The following is a 22264-nucleotide window of genomic DNA, read 5'->3' as shown; positions in this document are numbered from 1 at the left end:
ATATTGATTTTTTTTTTGTCCTTCAAGAAGCTCTAACGTAGGTTCAACAAAATTTCAAGATTATATTTCAGCACTGAAAAAGGAGTGGAGACCCACCACATGAAAAAATGTCATGTCTAAAAGACTAGAAGCTAAAAAATTGATTAAATTTCCCATTACAAATATTGCTATCAAAATAAAATCTTAGAATATGAAAAAGTATGATTTTTGAGCAGAAATATTTTAAAAATCTCTTCCTGGAAATGAAGCAAAATTTCAACTTAAAAGTTGCTCATCTGTGTCACACCTATAATAGGAAAAGTAAATGTTATGACCTAACTAACTTGGCATAAATAGATGTAGCCATTTTTGTTGAGGTTGTTCAGCAAGCAAATGCATTTGTTATCACTCTAGGTAGGAAAGAAAAACAACCTGTTTACAAATGTGTTTACTGAATTAGATATTTTCACGTTGTTTGGAGATTATTGCACTCATTTGTCAGGCTCCAAACCACAAGCTGGGTTTTCATACATTTCTTTGAACAAGCCCAAACTGCAGGAGATAGATAGCTCACAAAACATTGCCTCTCAGAAAAGAGAAATTAAAGATACCAGGAGAAATGTATATGATAACCGCAATCAAAATTTTCCATCCTACCAAATCCAGATGGACTGCCAGCGACCTAATCCTATAAAACTGTCTTGATAGAAGGCTTTCTGGACTCATGCAGAGATGCATCTAAATAACCGAAATAAAGCATTACCTTAAATATGGCTGTGCATTACAGTTCCACATAAGTTAGGACACCAAGGGGAGCCATGTAAAGTACTGAAAGGTTTGTTAAATCTTTGTTGCAAGAACAACATTGCTTAAATTTGGAGCCATGGAGTAGAAATAATGACTGCATCAAAATGAATGCCTCTATTGGTTAATGAAGGACATAATTTAGAGAATCTTTATTATCATGCTCTATTTAATTAAAAAAAAAAAGCAAGGCTCTTCTCTTGGCCAGAGCTGTAAAACCATTGAGTAAGAGCGCACAAAGGCCCCAGGAAAGTGCTTGCGCATATTCATTTAAGATAATGGGGCTACTCAAGTGTTCAAAGTTATGTTAAAGATATACATGTGCTTTCAAGTGTATTACTGACTTCAGGCCATAGTAATGAAAGAAACAGAATTTCAGGGTAATTTTAATGAAATGAATTAAAAAACTGTGTGCAAATTTGAGGGGTCATGTTAGGTGGCCTAAATTCCCCCCAAATCCCTCAGCCTAATGTCTCCCATTGACTGGCTGTAGGCCTCCAGAACTGAATATTAAGACTATTACAAGCCAGTTCCTGCATACAAATAGTGTATGAAGGGACTGCATGCTTTTTTTCCTCACATTCTTTCTGTTGATACTTGAGCTATTTGTGGTGAAGTTTAGACAAGGCCGCCCCCCACCTTTTTTTTTTTTCTTTTCCGAAGTACTTGCACTCTCTTTTGAATAGGTTAAATTTTTGTCATGCATTATAGTGAATTTTGGTTTAGGAAGGACACAGGATTTTGGCTTGAAACATGAGGATTTGGTATCTTTTTTATGTTGCTCACTTTTGCACTGAAGCACTGGAATGTAGGGTCTGGAAGGCTGAGCACTTTCTGCAACAGTAAATGTCAAAGCGTCTCGGAGGTGACAGCAGCAAGTGACTTCCGTATAGCACTAATTGGCCCAAAACTGAGTTTCTTGGTTATACCCCTGACTGACATGATCTGACAAAGTACCCTTTGACTTGAACTGGCACCGACTGATAGTCTTGTGCTCTTAATGAAAAAAATATTTCCAGTTTCGAAAGAAATCTAGACAATTTATACGGAAACTGAGAGTGCCACATAGTCAGACAATTTATAGTACCCAGGCAGAGACTTGTAGGATAGTTTCCAATTGTAATTCAGTTTGTTTGGATCTGATGAGAATCCAACTTTTATTTAATTTTCCACAATCAAGCTGGAAGCTCTGCTGGCTTTGCCAGCATTTAAAAATACTAATTTCTTGGGGTAGTTACAAGAAGCTTCCAGAGCCCCTTTCCTAGGGCAGAACTGTTGAGCATGTGTGCCTTGGAGCCAGAAGCCTGGTAGTTTTAGCAGCTTTGACAGCAGGATGGTAACCCTGAGGTCTGCCTACTTTGGGGCTGGGGCTGTGAAGCAGCTGCACGTGCAAGCTGCTCTAAGGCCAAGGACTTCCAGGTTCTGGGGACCACTGGCCTCGAACAGGCTCTCTGAGCATCCTTGTGTTGCCCACGTCTTGGATTTTGTAAGAGTTCAGTGAAAATCCAAGTGTTTGTTCAAAAGCAGTCTTTTTCAGTGAAACTTTGTTTCCTTATAAGATTTCCAATTGGTGCCACCAAAAAGCCCATTTATGCCTTGATTTATTATAAATTCTTGGAACCCACATCAAAAGTCTTCATGGATGGCACTACCGTTTACTCTGAGGAGAATGTGTGTTGTATAACTGATTATATCACAAAATGTAATTACTTCTTCCAAAGTGTACACAACAAAAACTCAGCATTTTTTTGCCTATCAGTAGATCTTGCTTATTACAGTTTATATATGAATTTTCATCTGTGCCAAGCATGATGTGACCAGGCCAGATGTTTTCAGACCTACCTCTAATTGAAGTGTATATAATAGCACAATTGTAGTTCTGTCTTCTGCAGAGTGAACACCAGGTAACTGAAGCATGGGAAAATTTATTTTTTTCCTCACTGCTGTTTCTCTGAAAGAATCCAAATGTATATGGATTCTTTTTGTCTCTTGGACTAGGGGAGACTAAGAAACTGGGACATTTTGAGTAAGCAGTGGTATTCATGTCAAGACTGGAAAATATTTCTCTCTTTTTTTCCATGATATGGAAAAGGTAGAGGTATGGTACAGAGTCTTTGGGTTTCTGCTTTGAAAGATGCGTTAGTAACAATAACTCCATCTTCCTCAACTGATCTATCCCCTGAGCTTTTAGAGTCGTGCTTGTGCTTGGTTTGCTTCAATGATAAATATGTATATCTTCTTAAAAGGATCATCTGTTCAGAAGTGGAAGGAGGTCTGGGCTAAGAAAATTTGACCTTTCTGGTGCTTCTACATCACAAGGGGAAGGAACGACCTTCTAGATGTAGGATCATGTCATTTTCCCAAGCAAGTGCTTGGGGCAGCGTGGCCTGGTCTGTCCGGTACTCTTCCTTCTGAGCGCCAAGCGCCTGGAGGTGCTGCCCTGCTCAGACTGTTACCTGTGGCACGGGAGAGGCAGCTTGCCTTGCTGTGATAAGGATTGGGCTCTTAGGAGTACACGAGTGACTTGACTTATTTTTTTAAAGAATAATTTATGATTCTGTCTCCTAATCTGCTCTGAGCCTGCACTGTTGAAGGCTATCTTTGGAAAGGCAGGAGAGGGTTGGTTGCATAGGCTTGAAAGAAATGTCTGACTAAATGTTTGATGAAAGTTTAGCTTCAGGGTTCCTTGTAGTGCAATATAGCTTCTTTAAATGACACTCTTTGAATTAGTCTTTACAAACTTAGCCCAAAGTTTGTTTGAAGGTGGCTGGTATGTCATGCAAAGCGAGTATGCTGGAATGCAATAATGCAAGCTGTAGCCCGGGAAGTATGTTCATATTTGGAAGACTGAAAACCAGACAGAGTACAGATGCACTTAAAGGGAATTCATTAGGAAGCAAGTGAACAATGAGTGAACAATACCGCGCTGCTTGTATAGTCACTCACGGCTTCCATTGATATTCATTATTCACTCCTGTGACTCAGAACTTAGGAAGATGCAGTCTGTGATAGAGGCAATGCCCCAAAGTGAACTTGAACCTGTGTTCGCTTCCAGGTTATTTATGAACTTACCCCTTGTCTTCCCTTCTTGAACATGCCACAGTTTTAGATTTTCGTTTTCATGCCATATGTATAAATGAAAAATGCAATATGTCTAACATAAGTATTTCATTTAAAGCCTAGCAACACGAAAGTTGAGCAACAAAGCGCTTTGTCAGGGAATGCAGATGTTAAAGACAAAAGCTCAAATCCTAATCAGGGCCCCATGCGATAGGGGAGGTGTTCAGACCACCCAGACTCAGCCACCCAACTTGACTGGTTGAGCTAGCCAGCTACGTTCTCCAGGTTCCCTCTGGAGTCAACGGAAAAACAGAAAGAGGGACTTGCTTCCAGGAGCAATTGAGTAAACCTGTATTAGGCTCCTGTTTTGAATTGCCTCTAGGAGAGTTCTCTATCAAGAGAGTTTAAGGAGACAAGCCAGGTAACTTAACCAGCTAGTCTGGGTGCCTAAATTCAGTTCTGTGAAAACATTTCTGGTTGTACCATAGAAAACAATATCATGCACCTTTATGTCAATATATAATATCCTGTGAAGCCACAAAAAAGTCCATTTTCCTGCCTTCTTCTAGTTTATATGTTCATCAGCTTTTCAGAATGCTTTATTCCTGTTTCCCCCGCATCCCAAAAGGCCCAGAATTCAACTTAATTTGGTGGTATAATTCACATACAGTGTATATGCTATGTAGTAGTAGAGGATGTTGGCCTTTGTTCTGTTCCTTCTTTTTATGTCTTTCTACAGAATGGTATCTTGACATCCCATGCTAAAATTTTTTATAGCTGTAATTGTTCTTCTCAGAGACATCACAGAGCTGTTTGGAAATCTTCTGACCAGATAGGTGTCTGTTGGAAAATGGTGAGTTGGTAGAATTGAAATGCTCTATTAAAATGTATCAACTTTTTTAGCCTTTTTAAAGGAAACCAGGCAAAGTGGCTAGCTGCCTGGCTTATTGGCAGGTCAGCCAGCAGGCAGCAAAGTCCTGAAATAATTCTTCTGTTTTGCCAAAACTGCCACAATATTTCTCTCTACTGTGACACTGAACATAAAGAATTACCAACTACTCAGAATTTCTCACAAAGTGGAAAGTATTTTCCGGTTATCTCTGGGCCACTACATTATTTTTTCTTCCTTTTTCTCCAATACGGAGAAACCCCAATATGGAAAACCAGCTGATCTGAGGATCAGTTGTTATGGTTTGTTTTGTTTTCCCTCCCCCTTATTCTAGTGCCTCAATTATTTCCGATCTGCGTGTTTATTGTTTGGAAGCGAACTCACTTTCCTGCTCTTTCACCCGATACTTCCTTCCTGAAGGTCTATCTTTCTGGCACTTAGAGAATGTGATTGCAGCTCCAGCCTTGCCAACAGATGAGCTGCAGGCAGCTGCTGTTAACGCCACTGGTCTCAGCTTTGCAACATATACTCAGGCACAGCAAGCAAAGAAGGAATCAAACAAAGACTGGATATCTAGGCTGGATATTTTTTCATACCCCAAGAATCATTTTTTAAGAGACTTTATATCAGGTTGAATTAGGTAATGGGGAAGGAGTAGCCGAGGACAAGGTGGCAGAGGGATTGAAGTCGTTTGCTCTGGAAGCAGAGAACTAAGTCTCTGCAGACGCATTCAGCTGGAAATGGGTACCTGGTCATTTGGGCCAGAAAATCAGAGTCAACCTGGTTTAATAGCAACATTGCTGTCTTGTGTGCTGCTGGCTATTGAACTGGTGTGCATCAACCACAGTAGCATGATGGAGCTGTAGGGCTCAAGCAGGACTTTATCCTAGGCCAGTGTGACGCTGTTGACAACCAAGGCAACCCATTATGTCTTGAATTATGGCTTCCCGTCTAGCCCGGGAGAAGGAATGCAGGCCAGGATGCCTGTATTCTTTCTGAAATCCCAAAAAAAATGTGTCACTTTGACATTAAGAACTCTCCAGAGTCAAGGGTAAAAGATGTGGTGCCACATTTAGGCCAAAATATACAAAAGCCCATATTAGATACCATTTCCATGCAATGTAATCAGTATTCCTCATCTGAAGGAAAGCAAACTCTTTCTCTACACTTACGCTAAGGAGCCCATCTCTTTGGCTATTATAAAGTGTAAGGAGAAACACCTTTATTAGGAGGATCCCAAGTGTGTTTTGGGGGATCGATCAGCAAACACCCTGCTCTTGTTCTGTCTCACACCCTCGGCTTGTTTAGCTTCATAATGAAATGATGTAAATGTGTGCAAGAAAAACATTGGCAGCTGTGTATCAGTTATGGCTAGCTTGACATGCAACATTATTATCTGTGATCCATTATTTTTTTGTTTTCTCTCTGCTAAGAATTCAAGGAAAGAAAATCCATTTCAATCTGAATAAAATGACAGGCTACTCCAATTTAGTGGAGATCTCATCAGTTCACCCAGGCAGGCAGTGTTAGAAAATTATGTTGGGACAGGTGCCCATAATAAATCAGCACTACAAAACATAAGCTGTGTGGCTTCAATGCATTTATAATGATGACAGTGACACTATATACATGCAGAGTACCTTCCATCTGAAATGTCTCCATACTTCACAACCTATAGAAAATATGTAATATTAAATCTCTGCAAGATTGAAATACTTGCATTTTTTACAACACCTTTGCTCCAGAAGCCTCAAAAACACCAATGGATGCTTGCTTAAAGATGAGGCCTACTAAAAAAAATCTCTGTGATGGGAGATGAATTCATTGCAGTTGCATTCTTCCAGAGTCTGAGTTTATGAAGAACGAAGTATTCCAGCCTCCATCCAAGAAAGCCCTTAAGCCCACATTACACTTGGCAAACATGCATCACCCAGTTGACTGCAGTGCATTAGCTGAGGATAAGCATGTGCTTAAAGGGTCCCTGGACTAATACTAGAGTTTGCAATTTCTCAGAGAATCAAACCCTTGGCAGAGAGGGAGGAGAGACAGGGAATCTGTTCATTGGTTCTCAAGTTTAAACCTATTGGCTGTTGCTATAATTACAGAAAAATGCAAGAGATCTTGGCAGGCAAACCTGAGTTTACTCTGCTTGCTGGAAATACTTGGACTTTCATCCTAAAAATAAATATTCTGAATGTATTAGTGCTAGCGTGTGTCACTCTGCTTGTGTGATAATGAAACGGAGACTGTGTGAGCATGCATGGAGCCAGGGCTGGCGGTGGGTGGCTTGGTTTAAAACTCTGGGCTGTTTTCCCTCTGTTCATTCATTCTCTTTGTTTTTTGGCACCATCTGATGCATTCCAAAATCAAAAGCTTGTTTTGATGAGCTCTGAAGATAAACTATCACAGGTAGGAATGAGTCAGTAGAAGTGAATTTGAGCTGCCCCATCCTCCACACCTTTACATACATTCAAAAAAAAAGGAACAATAGCTCCCCCAAAGGAGCTACCTGGCCTCATCATCAGAGAAAGAGCCTGTAAGCAAGGCAACAGCCCTTGGGTAGGGGCACCACCAGGTCTCCTCAGCCCTCCAGGTTGTTTGGGCTCAGGGCATAGTAACTGAAAATACAGCCTTTACACATGACAAGGAAGAGATGTCCTCTTAGCCTATGCGCTTCAAAAAGAAGGCGTGATGCCAGCATGTGCAGCCACACAGGAGCCATTTTAGGTAGTTTCAGTAGTGGTAATGGTGAAATCCTGGTAGTGCAGGCTGGGATGACCCTTCCCTGGTTTCTCCAGCCCTGCAGTATACTTGTGCAGTGACCACTAGCCTGGGCCAAGTCCGTGCTGCTGCACCTTGGTGGCTTTTGCTCACCCTGCTAGTTAGGTTGGAGCAAAGCTCTGTGCTGCTTACGCGCTTTCTGTAAGGAATGAAACCAATTAGTGCTCACACGCAGCACAGCAATGCTGCAGTGGTAAATCTGTGTAAATCTGGAGCGGTAAATCTGGAGGAGCTGAGGAAATGCAGAGAAAGAGAATTTAGCCACTGTTCATTTGAGCAGTTTGGTGTTTGCTCACTTCTCTTAAACATACTTCTCTTAAACATACAACCAGAGGATTTTATTCCTGTTTTTCAAAGACAAAACCAACCCCAAAATCTTTCCACCTTTGGGACAAGGAGTGAGGAATACATCACCGAACTGAAATTGCAAGAAACATTTCAGTAAGCAATATGTAATCCCAAGCTGGGGCTTGGCTGGAGCTGCGACCCCACACCCCTGCTCCCACTGCAAGTGTCGTGATCCGTAAGAATGTTCCTTGGCAAGACACTCACATTGTAAGATATCCCGTCTTCCCATGGAAGACTGTTTCAGCCAGCTTAGCACAGCCACTTCTAATAAGAAACTCTTCCCTTCATGGTGTCCTGCTGATGCATTCTCACATGAGCCCTCGTGCATTCTCAGTATCTACTGTTGCCTTTTAGTCTTCAGGTATACGTCTATTTAGAAAGCTATAACACTGCGATTTAGTATTTCCTAGCATAGCAGTAGTTGTAACTTTGCAGTTGTATATTTTTAATAGGTTTGGATTTAAGGAAAGTAGTTTGATTTGGAGAAGAATACAAAAGTAATTGGAGTTTGGCTAGGGATATACACAGTCTAAAGTGACTTGGATTTTCTCATAGCACAAAACTACCCAATGTAAACTGAGCTAAAAAAAGCTCACGAGGAACACAGATGTATTCTTTCTGAAGGTTCCTTCAGCAAAGAACTTGTAATTAAACAGCAAAGGTGAACTAATAGGCTTGTGTCACCCACTTAACGTATGCTGATAGTTTGGTCTCACCCAAATACTAATATACACAGATGTAGGAGGCTAAATTTGGAATAGACTTGACTACAGGTTTTTTTTTTTTTTTTTTTTGAGTGCTTCACCGTTGCATGTCAAATAAACACTGTTGCCAGGATATGAGTCAAGCATCATTTTTAGTAGGCAAGCTGGACTGATCAAATGTCTGAAAAAGTCAAACTTACATAGAATTTTTTTTATAAAGCTGCATAACATTAAAACATTAAAGCAAATAATTGGCAAACAGTTAAATCACAAGCAATGTTTCATTGGTTCTCAGTGAGTCCGCAACTTTTGTGGCCAAACACATGATCATACTAAAAGCATTGGTTTTACAGAAATGCTTTTTTAAAAAAAAAAGTAAAAAGAAAAAAAGAATGCAAAAACAGTCCCTGAGCGTGTACTTGAAACTGGACATAGTGTAGCATCTTGCATGTACCTGTACAAAGTGTTCAGGGACACATGAGAGTCCCTTGAGCCTAGTTCCTACCAGGCAAATCTGCTCAGAAGCTCTAGGTATCCAAATACTTTTGAAAAACTGGGACTGTGGCAGGAATTGAAGTGCACCACTTTCCAGGTAACAACCCCAAATGAGGTTAATAGCCAAGCAGGGCGGGCATGCACCTTTAAAGCAGGAACTACCTTTTTCCCCCCCTTTTGAGTAAGGACCATTTCACTTTCTTTAGAAACAAAGAATGAGGTAGAATAAACCAAAAAGCTGCAACTCTCAGTGAAGATGTTTAAGATGAACCTTCACGTGCTGATAAATATACATACAGATGCACACACAAAGCCATATGGTTTGGGACCTGAGTTTTGTAGATGTCATCTAGGCAATGGAAAAGCTAGCCCTGAAGACACTGAGTAGCAGCAAAAATGATTGGGTAAAAGCACATGAATGCGGATGTGTGGGAAGTGTTTGTTGACTGATCATAAATCTAATACTAAATTTGATTTAGTATTACTCTAAATCTAACTGGATGACTTTGGAAAACAGTAAAAAAAGAATGAAAAACTAAAAGATGCTTCTTTTTGGTGAGGCCACTTTTCTGGGAAATGGTATCAATTTCTTGTTCTAACTATCCATATACTGCCATTGCTGAGCCAAGACAAACTCGCAGAAATAAATCAATCTGTTTTTTCCAAGCTTTAGGCCTGGTTTATGATCCATTGAAAAGATTGTTGAGACTTGGCTTTTCTTTGGGCTAATACCAGCACAAAGTGCATTGCTTTTATTGGAGCCACTGTATTAAGTTGTGTGAGCAGCACACCTTCACTGCCAGCAAAACATCCCAAAACATCTGAAAACTTGTCATTATTTTTCCTCCTGTCCTTTAAAGGCATTTGTAGTGCTACAATTGGAAGAAGTATGTAGCAGGAAGGGTTAAAGAGGAAAAAACAAATCCTTTCTATGATGGACTAGAGCCCTGTCTTCAACTTAAGGAATTTTAATCCAAATTATTATATTATTTACAATTAGATCAACATCTGCAAGTGTCAAAATGATTCTGGAGAAGTAGAATCACCTAAGAAGTCAGAAGAGAGTTCAAACAGTGTTGTCCACATTGCAAACACATGCAGGAATACTGCCCATGCACGAGGCGCTTCCTCATTTTCTGCATTGAAAACAGCCCTTGCTCCAGAGCCTATAAACGGTGAAGTGCCCCCTCTAATATTTGCAGCAGTGTGATCTCCTGTTGAACTGTTAGACATTGGACTCTGCCATCTGGAGAACTTGTGGTATGTATGTGGTATCTCTTCCCTGAGAGTCATCTTGCTGTATTCTCAGGGCGTGGGCACTTTTTTCATAATTTCTCAGCTTTGCATTTAACATTAAACATGGACAGTATCTTTTATACCATTTAAATCTGTTATTTATCAGTTTGTATCATGTGCAAAATGTGTTTTCTCTTGTCCCCGGCATTCTGGGGTAATACAGAACATTTCCTAAAAAAACTATGCAGCCCTGAGCCACCTGCCAGATTCCCATGTATTATAATATTTTCGGCCAGCTGCTGCGGTAGCTATTCATGCCAAGGGCAAGAATTCCATTGCACTGGTTTTAGTTTTCGCACAGTCTAAAGCCTTCTTCCAGCCTGTGTCGAATTGTCAGTGTAAGGCCTGAGTCAGCAGGGGTTGAAATAAAAGGTCAAACTTCTCAGAGCCCATAACCGGTTGGTGGAGCCCAGGTATCATGTCCTGTTACAGTGCAATGCCTCCTCTCCGGGCTGCTCTATCCTCCTCCTTTACTGAGCGGCTCCTAGGCAGGCTAGTGAATATATAGGCATAATAATCCCAAGAGAGACTTGTGGCAGCAAATACTGACATGGGTGACTGCTGGGAGCTGATGTTGTACCTCTGGCTGGGCCATCGTTAACCCCAGCTCTGCCAGGCATGTGCAGCTAAACAAGGTGAGTTGGAAGTGTCTCCTGTTTTAATAACTAATTCTGGCCTTGCCACACTTTTTTTTTTAACTTGCAATTGGAAATCAAATAGGCTTTTATTAAAGTTTTTCTCTGGTAATTTATTTTCTGGGTCTCAGTTCCAAAAATGAAATTACCGTTACTTACCAGTGCCTGGCAGTTCTAAATAGTTTGCCGTTTTCCGATGGGCACATCGCTTCCTCGTCAGAGCATTCAGAGATATTTGGGAGTGTTCAGAAAACAGTAGCCTTCTTCTAAATGACCATTTGTTTTGAGTGCCCATTTCAAAACATATGTTGGGCATGGCGTTTTGATTCTTCAGAAATTCCTGACATGCCCCTCAAAGTCAGATGTCTCAGACAGGGCATCCAAGATCATTGGCTGCTTTTCTAAAAAAGCGAGGCCACAGGGTACCAGGAATATATTTATTCACACATGTATCTGCAACACAGAAGAAATACCATTCCTACCTGAAGAGCTTACTGCTGCAGATTGCTGATACGAAGGATGATCATAATTAGTGACTGCAGGCACTGTTAGAAAGCATCATAAACATTGCTTCTCAAAACTGGTTTGGATCTGAGTAACATCACCTTTTGTGCTGACTGAGCTGTGGACTATTTCCATAGGGGTTCTGATCTCAAAAGGGCAGAACAGTGCAGAAGAAGGGAAATCCAGGTGGAAGGAGCAGATGAACAAAAAGCCCACTATACCCTGATGAAAAATTTGCTGTTGTACTTCCTGGGAAGAACCACTCTGGCTCCTTCCTCAGGAAGCTAAGAGCCCATCTCTTACTGCAAGAGAGCAGGAAGAAAAGATTGTGCTGAGCCACCGAGAAAGTCCAAGTGGAGTAAATGATGTCTTGGAGGAAGTGATCTATTGCTGCCTGGGACTGGTAGCTGGAAAAGCTCTGCTATTGTACAGCTGGACTCCCACTGACACCTCTGGGAACTGCACAGACGAAATCCTAGAAAGGTAATGCATTGTGGCAAAAGGAGAGTGGGACAGAACTGCTTTAGCTTCACTGGATTTTGCAGGGTATGAAAGGTCTGAGTAAAGCCTACGTGGGATCCCTGTGCATAAAGTTGTGAGGAAAAAAGATGGCACACCTTATGCTTACTGAAAAAGTTCCTGACTGCAGAAATTAAGGATTCCTCGTCGTAATACTTCAGTCTTTGATATCTTATATTGTGGTATTCATGAGTAACTCTTGAAGAAGTATATAGTTGACAATGAATTGCAATTGGATTCCCTCAGATAACCTCCCTTAACCTTTGAGCAGAGGCATATGTTGCCTTTGAATTAACCTGAAAGCAGGCAGAAATGGAGGCTGCCTTATGAGATACCTTCCACAGCTTCTCTTGCAGCCCCAGAAGCAGCTCTCACAGGGTCCGTGAAGTGAGGATCTGAGCTCAGCAGCGCCTCACCAACCTTGCCTGCCTTCTGGGGACAACGGGAGTTGTGGGGCAGAGCTGGGCCAAGGGCAAGCCTGGCTCTCTATTTATTTATAAATTTTTCACAGACCTGAACATCCATGCTGTATAAAACGCAGGGCCATGCAGCTGCTTCCCTTTGAGGGACATCTCGTGCCATTGAGCGGGCTGTCTGCATGATGCTAAAATCTTAAATAAGTTTTTGACTATGATGGGCAATTAGATTATAGTAGTGAGTATTCAAATACTAGTTTTATAGCATTGTAATTCCCACGGCAAAACTGCACAAAGGGAAAGGATACCCCTGAAATAAAAGAGTTTACTATCTGTCCCTTTTTAAAGCAATCGTTGAAAAGGGCAACTTCCTGTTTTGGTTTCATTTGAACTGATTTTTTTTTTTTTTGGTGGCTGTTTCACTCAAAGACTGACCTAGGGTGCTTTACAGCTGGGCAGAGGAAATCTGGGGGCATGTGGCTGTGAGAGCAGGAGAGACCCCCTTTGACATTCTCTTGTTCTGATTTTTCAGGCCTTTCCATCTCAGTGGGTCTCCCTCACATTGCTTCGGATTTAGCTTTTTGCCGAATCTAAAGTACATCTGAAGATATCCTTTCTCAGGAAGAAGCAAAAGGCAAACAGTAGTTGAACACTTGGACTGCAAACATAGAATTGCTTCATTTTACTCCTTGTGGGTATGTTAATCCAAATGTGTTAAAGAGCTGAGTGAGTTCTCACATATTTAATCATATGTCTTATTTGGGTTTCTGTTTTGGTGTTTTTGTGCTCTGCAAGTCTGAGCAACTGATCCTGCTCAGTCTCATCCTTTTCCTGTTCATGCTGGTCCTGGCTTTTTCCTGTGAAGCATCTCTCCCTTCTGAAGTAACTGGCACATTAAAGGGACTTTTCTAGCAGAAGCAGAAGGGCAAAAACTGTATCATCAGTCATCTTTATATACAAAATGAAATTCCAAAAGCACTTCTGCAGGAATTCTTAATATCTGATTGCTTCTCCTGTCTGGTGTTTCCTTGGGTACTTTCCTTCAGAACTCCCCCACCCCAAGTATGATTGATTATATAAATGTCAAAACATTGTATTCTTCTCGTACCACCAAAAAAGCAGTGTGTGTCCTAGTAATTATCTGCTTTAAGTGTGATACTTTAAAATAGTTTGCATACTACACAGGAGCAGAAAACCCTCTGAGAACACATTTTTGGAGTGGGTAAGTTTTTCTCCATCAATTTCCACAGGCTTTGGATGAAACCCACATACCCAAAGATGTCTCCTTGCTGCAGAGGTGGCTAACAGTCATAACAAACTCATGGCAAACTGGGTAAGCTTCTTTGGTGAAATGTATTTAGTCACAGAGTACATCTGAAAGGTAACACAACTGCTTTCATCTTCCCAACCTTTGAACTTGGAGCATGGAGTGGTCAAGATTTGCTTTAAAAGTGTGTGCACAAATATACATAATTGCATTTTAATAGCATAAAGCAAATTTTTGATTCTGCTGCACCCTTACTCACCTTGAGTAGGTTTTCACTCCATCAAGTCTTGCTCATTTTGATAGAGCTTTTTGTTGGGCGAAGAACTAAAGAATATGAGTAAGGCTGAAACACTCTGCTGCTGCACCTGTATTTTTAAATGTGCATGGCAGAACCCCATAATTACAGAAGAAACCATTATCACAGAATCATAAAAATAATTTAGGTTGGAAGGGACCTGTAGGGATCTTCTAGTCCAAAAAATTGACTGGGTAATGCTTTGTTATTTAGTTTTAAACTTGACTCTATATTATTTTCCCAATTTCTAGAAAAACTCAGCTATCACGTTATTGGGCTAGACCAGGAAAGTCAGAAAATGAAGGTATCTAGAAGCTGATTAATCAGAGCTTATTCCCATCTGCATTAATGCTTCATAGAGCCCACTCACAAGACACTTTACTGTAGGAACACAATAAAAAAGGCAGTGATGAACCTGAACTGCATCAAAGCATACCTGAATGGGCTGACTATAGTTCAGCTCCACCAGAATGAGGTTTGAGTTGGGGTCCTCTGAGAAATTCCAGGTGAAATAGTAATATTATCAGTGCAAAAATTATTAGCAGTTATGTTATTGTGTTCCACATGTGATGACAAATAACACAAAAAGCCCATCTCATTTTGAAACAAATAGATTTTTAAATTGGTATTCTCTGTTTTTTTGAGTATTTGTGAGCAAAGCCTTTTGTTGTACTACTTAGCACATATAATTAGAAGGCTGTTCTTGGTTACATTATTGCAACCCAAGGCTTTCAGTGGAGTTATATTAGTATATCTGACAGATCTTTGACCTCGGTTTCCTCTCAGATGTACTTAAAAACCCTTACTGTTCAAACAAGTGTAGCCCCAAATCTCAGATTTCTATTCTAGTGCTGAATTGTCACCAGCGACTGCTGGGACATATTCTTTTGCAACCTGAACATTCCTGGGCAGGAAGCTTCATGTCTGCCCAGTCTGTGGTTTTTCCAATTCGTGCATGAGGTACTAGAGGGACTAACTGGTTTGATGGATGAGAGACGTCAAACTTAGACCATGTGGCCTGCTTGGTCTCTGCCTGTGTCTGCAAATTCAAGCAAAAATATGCTGGGTTTTCTCTCCCTTTGGAGTTTCATTCAGGGATCCCATTACAGTGTGTGCTTTTATAGAGTCTATAATAATGGAGAAGCATTTTAAGTGAATCCATGGGGTCTGAAGCTGGCAGCTAGAGCATGCCTATATGAAGGGTTACATGTGATTTAGGCTTTCTTCTCAGGCTTGATGGCTTGACATCAGCTGAGGATGGAGCTCTTGTAGCCTTCGTTCCCACACAGATTTTGTCTGGCTTTCTAACCTTAGTTCAGTCAATGATGATGTCTTTGTTGCTTTAGGTCAAATTTTTTTATTGTACATAGATCTGTCTCATGCCAAACAGCTGAAGCGTGTGTAAAGGAGTTTGCCATAAACAGCTGTCCAACCTCCACTGCTTTAACTGGTTTGCATCTTTTTAAGCTAGAAGCAGTCTTCATGAAGGACAGCGATGAGCAGAGCTGCCCCCTCGATCTTGGAAAAGCTGTGGTGGTAGCGAGTGGGAAGGCATGCCCTCAAAGGTGAGAGGACAGGCTTTCTGATCATGTACACCTTCTGCAAGAGACTGGAATCAGTGGGTCTAGCACACAAACGTAAGCAAACCCTGATGTGCTTGCTGATATAGTTTTAAAGCTCAAAACACTGGAATAATTTTTATGTCAGAAACTGCCAGACTCTGGATCACAGTGATCTGACAGTTCTTATATGGTAGTGGCTCCTCTTTCTCTACTCTGATGGTTGTCCTACAGCGAAAGAAGGGAATGTATGTATATATGTATTTATTTATATTATTTTCTGTTTATTATTTGTTTGTTAATTTTCCAGAGACTGACTTGCTGTGGTTCTTATGACGAGAATGCATGGTCCTGAAAGGCTGAGATGTTCAGTGCTAATATAAAAGCCTGGGAAAGGGCTCAGGAAGAGAGGTGTATGACGTCTGTTGTGAGACTGAGCTGAGCAGTGCTCTGCCTGCTCCAGAGGGAGATGGGGTATAAAATACCTGCAAGAGCCCAAGGAAAATTCAGCTAAGGCTGGACCAAGCCTCTCCTGCAGCCTGTCTCCTGATACGGCCTTCTCTCAGAACCAAGCAGATTCTTTTATATAACAGAAATTCAGTGAGAGTATATATGTGCTGGCTACCATCTTGGTTAGCCCTACAGTATCTACAACCCTAAACTAAAGAACCAGGGCCTATTTTCAGGGCAAAATAGGCTCATCTTCATAGTGGATTGGACTCCAAGAGAGAAATGGAGTATGAAAGGGAATTACATGCATATATATTAGTTAGAACTGGTCATGCCATGGAGTAGTCCAGGAGAGAATACCTAATGTTTAACTACCATTTTGTCCAAAATAATCCATGTATCATGGGCTTTTTCTGTACATCCTCAGCAGTGGCTATGAACTTAGTCTAATTAACACCATCCCACAGGATTTTGCTTACGCAGGGGCAGGCATCGTGCTGGGACAGAAGGATTAATTGAGCTCTTTAGAATTCCCTTTGATCTGCTCTAGAAATGCCCAGTGTAACACCTCTGACCTGATTATATTTTAAACCTCAGTTCCTGAAGCATTTGGGCTCTGCACTGTCCTCCCAGAACAAGAATGCAAGCTCAGTACTTCTGTGGGTTTTGCTTATATCAGCTCCTTTATTTTAACACCAGTTAACCATTACCTGGCCAATCTGGTGCTGCTTAGTGTACCAAAAAGATGGAGCTTATGCTTGGAGAGAACGCTATTTGTGGTAATTCTATCCATCACTTTGGCACTTACCCAAAAGATACAATTAAATCTCTATTTAAAGCATTGGGACTCTGGAACATTGATCTTTCACAGATCATTTCATCAAAAGCCTTAATGAACTAATTGTTTGTAAAGAGGAAGAGCCAAAGCTTCTGGTGAGTATTTGTACATGTACAGAAAAATGGTGTGTATGGGATTGTCATGTTTCCACAGGCAGACTTTTAAGGCTCTTGTTTTGTAAAGGGTTACACATATGTTTCACTTCATGTGTGTTTATATGCTCTTACCAGTTCCACTGAAATAAAAAGGAAAATAAAGTTTCAATGGAACATTTTCAGCCAGCTGTAGTAATTAAAAAAATAAAAGATCGCTCACATTTTGATTCTTTAAAGATTGCAAGTAGCTATGTTCAAATAAGTTAACTTCTGCTACAGGAAACTGCACAGATTCGGGTAAAATAATTTTTAAAATATATTTATGAGAGCAGAAAAGACTTCAGCAAGAAGAAAAAGTGTCTTCATACAAGAAACAAAGGAGTGGCTCATAAAACATCATTATATACCTGTGGTCAAAAAGAGTACCTCTTCAGTGTTTGTGTAACAGAAAGGTGTAAAATGTTTTATTCTCCATCCCACTAGGTAGAGACTCCTTCATCACTCTTTAGTAGTATAGAAATGTAATTTTATGGTTGAAGTCCAAAGGCAACAAGTGGCCCTAATGACATTTACTTTTCTACAGAGATTTCATCTACACCCGTATGAATGTATTTACATAATGGGCATTTTCCTTGTGTTCCCTTACACAATTCTTGCTCACACAGGACATGCTCAGTGCACATAAACGCATGTATAGGCAGTGGTTCACAAAAGGTGTGAGCAAACACACGTGGAGGGTGTCTTCTGAGAATCAAACTGTTAGAGCTTCAGCCTCCTGGGAACCTGGCAACAATATACAATGCCTGACTGATCTATTTTTGCGATGGAAGTTACGCCCCAGTGCCTGAATGTCAGATTTATGGCTACTCTGTATACGTACTGTGATTATGACCACAAAAAAAATGAAATGTATTTACAAGTGTGTGTGTGTAACAATGCAATTTCAATCATGCGCAGTGCAATCTTGCTGTAAAGTTCTTGCCACGTGACTGGGAGCTGATCTACCTGTCGCAGGAATGCAGCAGGTGTCACAGAATAGTTTCCAACTGCAGCACTTGAGGGTAAATAACATTGAGAAAGGATTGGTCCTAGACCCCTTGTGATTTTCAATAAAAAAATGGTTTTCTTCACTCAAAACAGGAAATTTATGAGTGTCACCTGCTACTCGTAGAAAGCCAAAGGTGGTGTACTCAATGCAGGGCGTTAGGAAAGTGAAGAAGAGGGGAAACTTGGGAAATAATTACTTTAAATTATTTTTGGAAAACATGGGGCTGAACTGCCAACTTTGGTGCTGGTAATGGATGAAGCTTCAAAGATGTGGAAAGCAGGTCTGCTCTCTGAGACGAGAAGTGGTCAGAACTGATGGAGATTCACACCACCTCCATGCAACTTTGCATCTCTTCTTTCCAAAGTGCCTTGCAACTCTACCTGTTTAAGAGGATGCCAGCAGGTATAGGTACAGAGAGGCATCCAAACTCCTAGTCAGTAGAGTACAATCCACTTAATGCCCTTCTGACCAGTAGATGTAATTGTCATTTTTTGTGTTCAAAGTGTATAAACTAATGAGAGAACTGTCTTGTGTTCTGCCAGAGTATGTAGCCCATCTGAGGGCATTTGTTTTACACCCTGACAAATGGCAAGAGGGCATGTAGAGATGTTTAATGTTATAAAACCAGCGTGGATGGTTTGGGAATGCACTGCAGAGTGAAACTGGTGCAGCCTTAACCATATTCGCTTATGGGAGATATCCATGCCCCAAGTGTTGGGATACTCTACTTGGTTGCAGTAGTCCAAAACAGAGCAAAGATGCAACTTAAGAAGTAATGATTAAGGGTCTGGTAGTCAGGTTTGTTCCTGGTTCTTTTTATACTCAGCACTGAAAGCATTTCCATAGTATCCTTATCAGACGTATTCCAAGCCACTCTGTCTTGGACATGACAAAGGCCATGCTCTTATTACCACTGTCTGCACTTCCGAGTGTAGATTCAACTTCTGCCAGCCAGATGTAAAGGCATATGAGACACAGCACTGTCTTCTTGATTGGCCCACCATGCTGATGTGCTTTGCTTGTGTGCACAGTCTCCTTGTTCAGGCTGCTCTTGTGTCCAGTATTCCCAACTTTGTGGCTTGGTTCAGTTCCCAAACCAAGGTCCAAACTAGGTACTCTACAGACTAATACCTCACTGTATTGAGTCTATATACTGGCTACCTCTTTGAGAGCCTCTCTGAGCTAGGTTAAAGGCTTGTTTTAAAGTCACCTCCCTAATGTTTCTGCCGATGGGCACAAGGCATTTGACTCACCAGGTTATCAAGATTATTTGTAAGAGTTTTGGGGAGGCTGCTGCTAATCTGTCCCAGGAAAGTCCCTGAGTTTATCTACTCTTACATCCACACTATCGTGTAGCCTAGGCAGTCCAGTCTGTCTTTTGTGTATCTTTCTGCATGCCTGTTTGAGGAGAGGAAAAGGCCAATGTCGTTCTTCGAAAAGGCTGACAGCTCGTCTCTGGGGCATAGTCCAAAAGCACTTTGTGCACCAGCAGTTCTCTTGGTTAGATGCTCACTGATTGCACAAAAGTTACATGGTTTCAGGTTTCCTAACCAGAAGCCTTTCTGAGAATATGGAGCCAAATTTTTGTCTTAGCCAGATCACTAAATTGCCACAGAAGTCAATGAAGTTGTGTGAGAGTAAACGAGGGCAGCATTTGATCTACTTCTTATTACTGATTTTTATTAAGAAAGTCACCTCTCAGATACTAGATTCATGTGACTTTCTGGTTAAATACACATCTAAAGAGCAGAAGGACATGAAAGATTCTTAGCGGTTACAAAGTAACTTATTCAGTAAAAAACACCCTTTCTATGCTGATGTAAATCTGAAGAAACACTGCACAGTTATGCACCTGGAGATATCTTCAGACACTTAATGAAAATTGGTCCTACAGCTTAAGAAGTTACTCAAGCTTCCCTCATGAATTATGATTTGCTTTGCAGTGAGCTAACAAAGCTCCATTACCCAAAATGTACATTAATATTGTCCTGGCTAAGTAATGATAGTCCTCTGTCATTATGCTGACCTAGGTCTGCAGAGGAAACTTTAGCAAAAAGCTGTTCAACAAAGTGGAGTATAATGTGTGCATCTTTGGGCAACCCGTGTGTGGTAGATTCCTGAAGAGAGAGTTTGTCACTTCAGTAACTTACTTTTGAATAAGAAAAGAAAGTAACTGGCATCCCTGTGCCTCCTGTACTTGCCATTTATTTTCCATCAATGGCACATATCTGTGTAGATCCTGACAGTCTGTATGTGTAAAAATGAGTATGTATGAAAGATAATAATAATTAAGAAAAGGAGTGTGAATCTCCAAAGACCCCTAGGTTTAATGGGGACCAAGAAACGGTGGCGTGACCTTGAGGATCTATCACATACCACCACTTCAGGACATGTATTTCCAGTTATTTCTGATCACCCAGTCTGGTAACTTTCAAGTTCTTTCATGCTTTGCCTAAAGGGGAAAGATTATTCAACTATTAGGTTATCTCCTAGAACTGCCTTTCTTTCTCAAGAGTCGTCTTTTCCAGAAAAGTACTTCAGCCAAAGTGGTAGCAGATATTCCTGAACTGGTGAGATAGTGTTGATAAGGGTACAGGCAAAGCCAGCATGACCCAAAACTTTTGTCATGTCATAACATGAGAAAAGGCAACTTTCTTTTGCAGTTGCTCTATGTAGCATCTCTATAGAGATTTCCTAACAGAGGCTGATTGGCAAAGTTTCTTCTCTGCCCTTTCAGGGCTTGCATTCACACAAGTATTTTCGTACCATTAGCTACTGTGACAGCAAAGCACTGATGAAGACGGCAATCCCAAAAAAGGAAGATGTCCATTTAGATGTATCGATTTGCCAGACAAAGCTCTAAGATAGTGAAGAGGATTTTGTGCAGACTCCTATCAACAAGCCGGCATGATATTGCCAAAAAGGTAATTCCTGCTCTGCCCTTTAACCTCACAGCAGTACCATTTTACATTATGATAACTTTAAGGTTCAAAGACTAGGAAGAATTTTGCTGTGGCAATACTTTAGGATGTAGGATGTATTCAGTAGGTGTCATTCTTCACTCTGTATTGATACAGCATCAAAGTCTGATAGATAAACTTGTTTTCATAAGAGTTTTCTTCCTGTGCTACTAACTTTGCAGACTGGAGTAGCCAGGTATGTTCTGGTTGGGCATCCATGGTTTGGGGAGCAATACTGGAGACCAAATTTGTGTTATTTCTTGCTGGTTACTCCTCACTGGCTGTGTTATCCACCGTAGAGCAGGGTAGGAACCATGTCTCTGTCCATGGCATCCGGAGCATTTCCGAGCTCCCAAGTCCCTTGTGCCTACAAGACATGGGCGTACATGCGCTCTGCCCCCAACTTGCCCTTTTCTCCCGTCTCCACTCGGCTTTCCACGGCAATATAACCTGGGTGTGCAGGCAAGCCCTAGGGAAGCCCTGGCCTGTCTTTGATCTAAAAAAAATGACCTGCTCCATTTGCTGACCCAGAAAGCAAAAACTATTTCATTTATGAGCTACGGTTCTGCCTTTGTCCTGTAGGTGGTTTCCAGTGCTGTGTGGTGATCACCTCTGAATCATTCTTTCCTAACAGGTGACACTATCTGTGGCTGCACCCGTAATCTCGGTGGTGTCTTTTTCTTAGAGTTGGAGCACATTGCAATTCCCTCATCACTTAGTGTGAGAGTGTCAGCCTTGGATGGTGGAAGCTTTTGCGTGGGAACTACATCTGGGGGGAGAGACAGACAGACAGAGGGAACTGTGTGATCAGCAATAGACATTGTCCTGATCTCTGACTGGAGTCAATTTTGCAAGCTCTTTGTCAGGGCCCTGAGAGCACTAATGGGCCTTAATAGCCCTGACCAGCCTCAGCTGGGGCCTCCACCTATGCCCTCTGCCCACAGGGCCCAGGAGACCCATTTAAGCTCAGGCCTGGGACTCCATTCTTTTCTTGAACGATGCTGTAGATGTGCCTGTGCTCAGCCCTGTCTTCTGGGTGGATCTAGGACCTACGCTGCAGGTAGCTTGTCTCCTACCCTCTCTCCAACTGGTCCTGGATAGATCCTGGACCTCATTCATCAGCTTGCCCTTAGGGGGTTGTCAGTGGCCCCTGTTAACCCCACCCTGGCTCTGCCCACCCTGTTTGCACCCTGTGGGATGGCACTCCCGTTGGTGAGGGCACTGCCCGTGCTGGGGTCACCCTTGGCTCCTGGCTTATTCTCCTTCTGTGGAGCAACCTGTTTCTTGCTGCTCCCTGGCACTCTTAGATCTTGGCACTAATG

The 22264-nt window shown here is 41.5% G+C and overlaps 1 protein-coding gene across 1 annotated transcript in view; it reads left to right on the top strand.

Annotated features, from left to right (window-relative positions):
- LOC112996111 (golgin subfamily A member 6-like protein 25) overlaps positions 1-22264 on the top strand; it is a 134900-nt gene that overhangs the window by 92114 nt on the left and 20522 nt on the right. The window contains exons 4-9 of the mRNA XM_064506627.1: positions 4640-4696; positions 10061-10320; positions 11633-11978; positions 12963-13125; positions 13681-13763; positions 15460-15557. The gene's annotated coding sequence lies outside the window, so the exon portion shown is untranslated. The remainder of the gene's footprint in view (positions 1-4639; positions 4697-10060; positions 10321-11632; positions 11979-12962; positions 13126-13680; positions 13764-15459; positions 15558-22264) is intronic.

Source organism: Dromaius novaehollandiae, chromosome 2, assembly GCF_036370855.1.
Source record: "Dromaius novaehollandiae isolate bDroNov1 chromosome 2, bDroNov1.hap1, whole genome shotgun sequence".
NCBI lineage: Eukaryota > Metazoa > Chordata > Aves > Casuariiformes > Dromaiidae > Dromaius > Dromaius novaehollandiae.
Note: the sequence above shows the minus strand (reverse complement) of the source record. Positions and strands in the feature narration are given on the sequence as shown.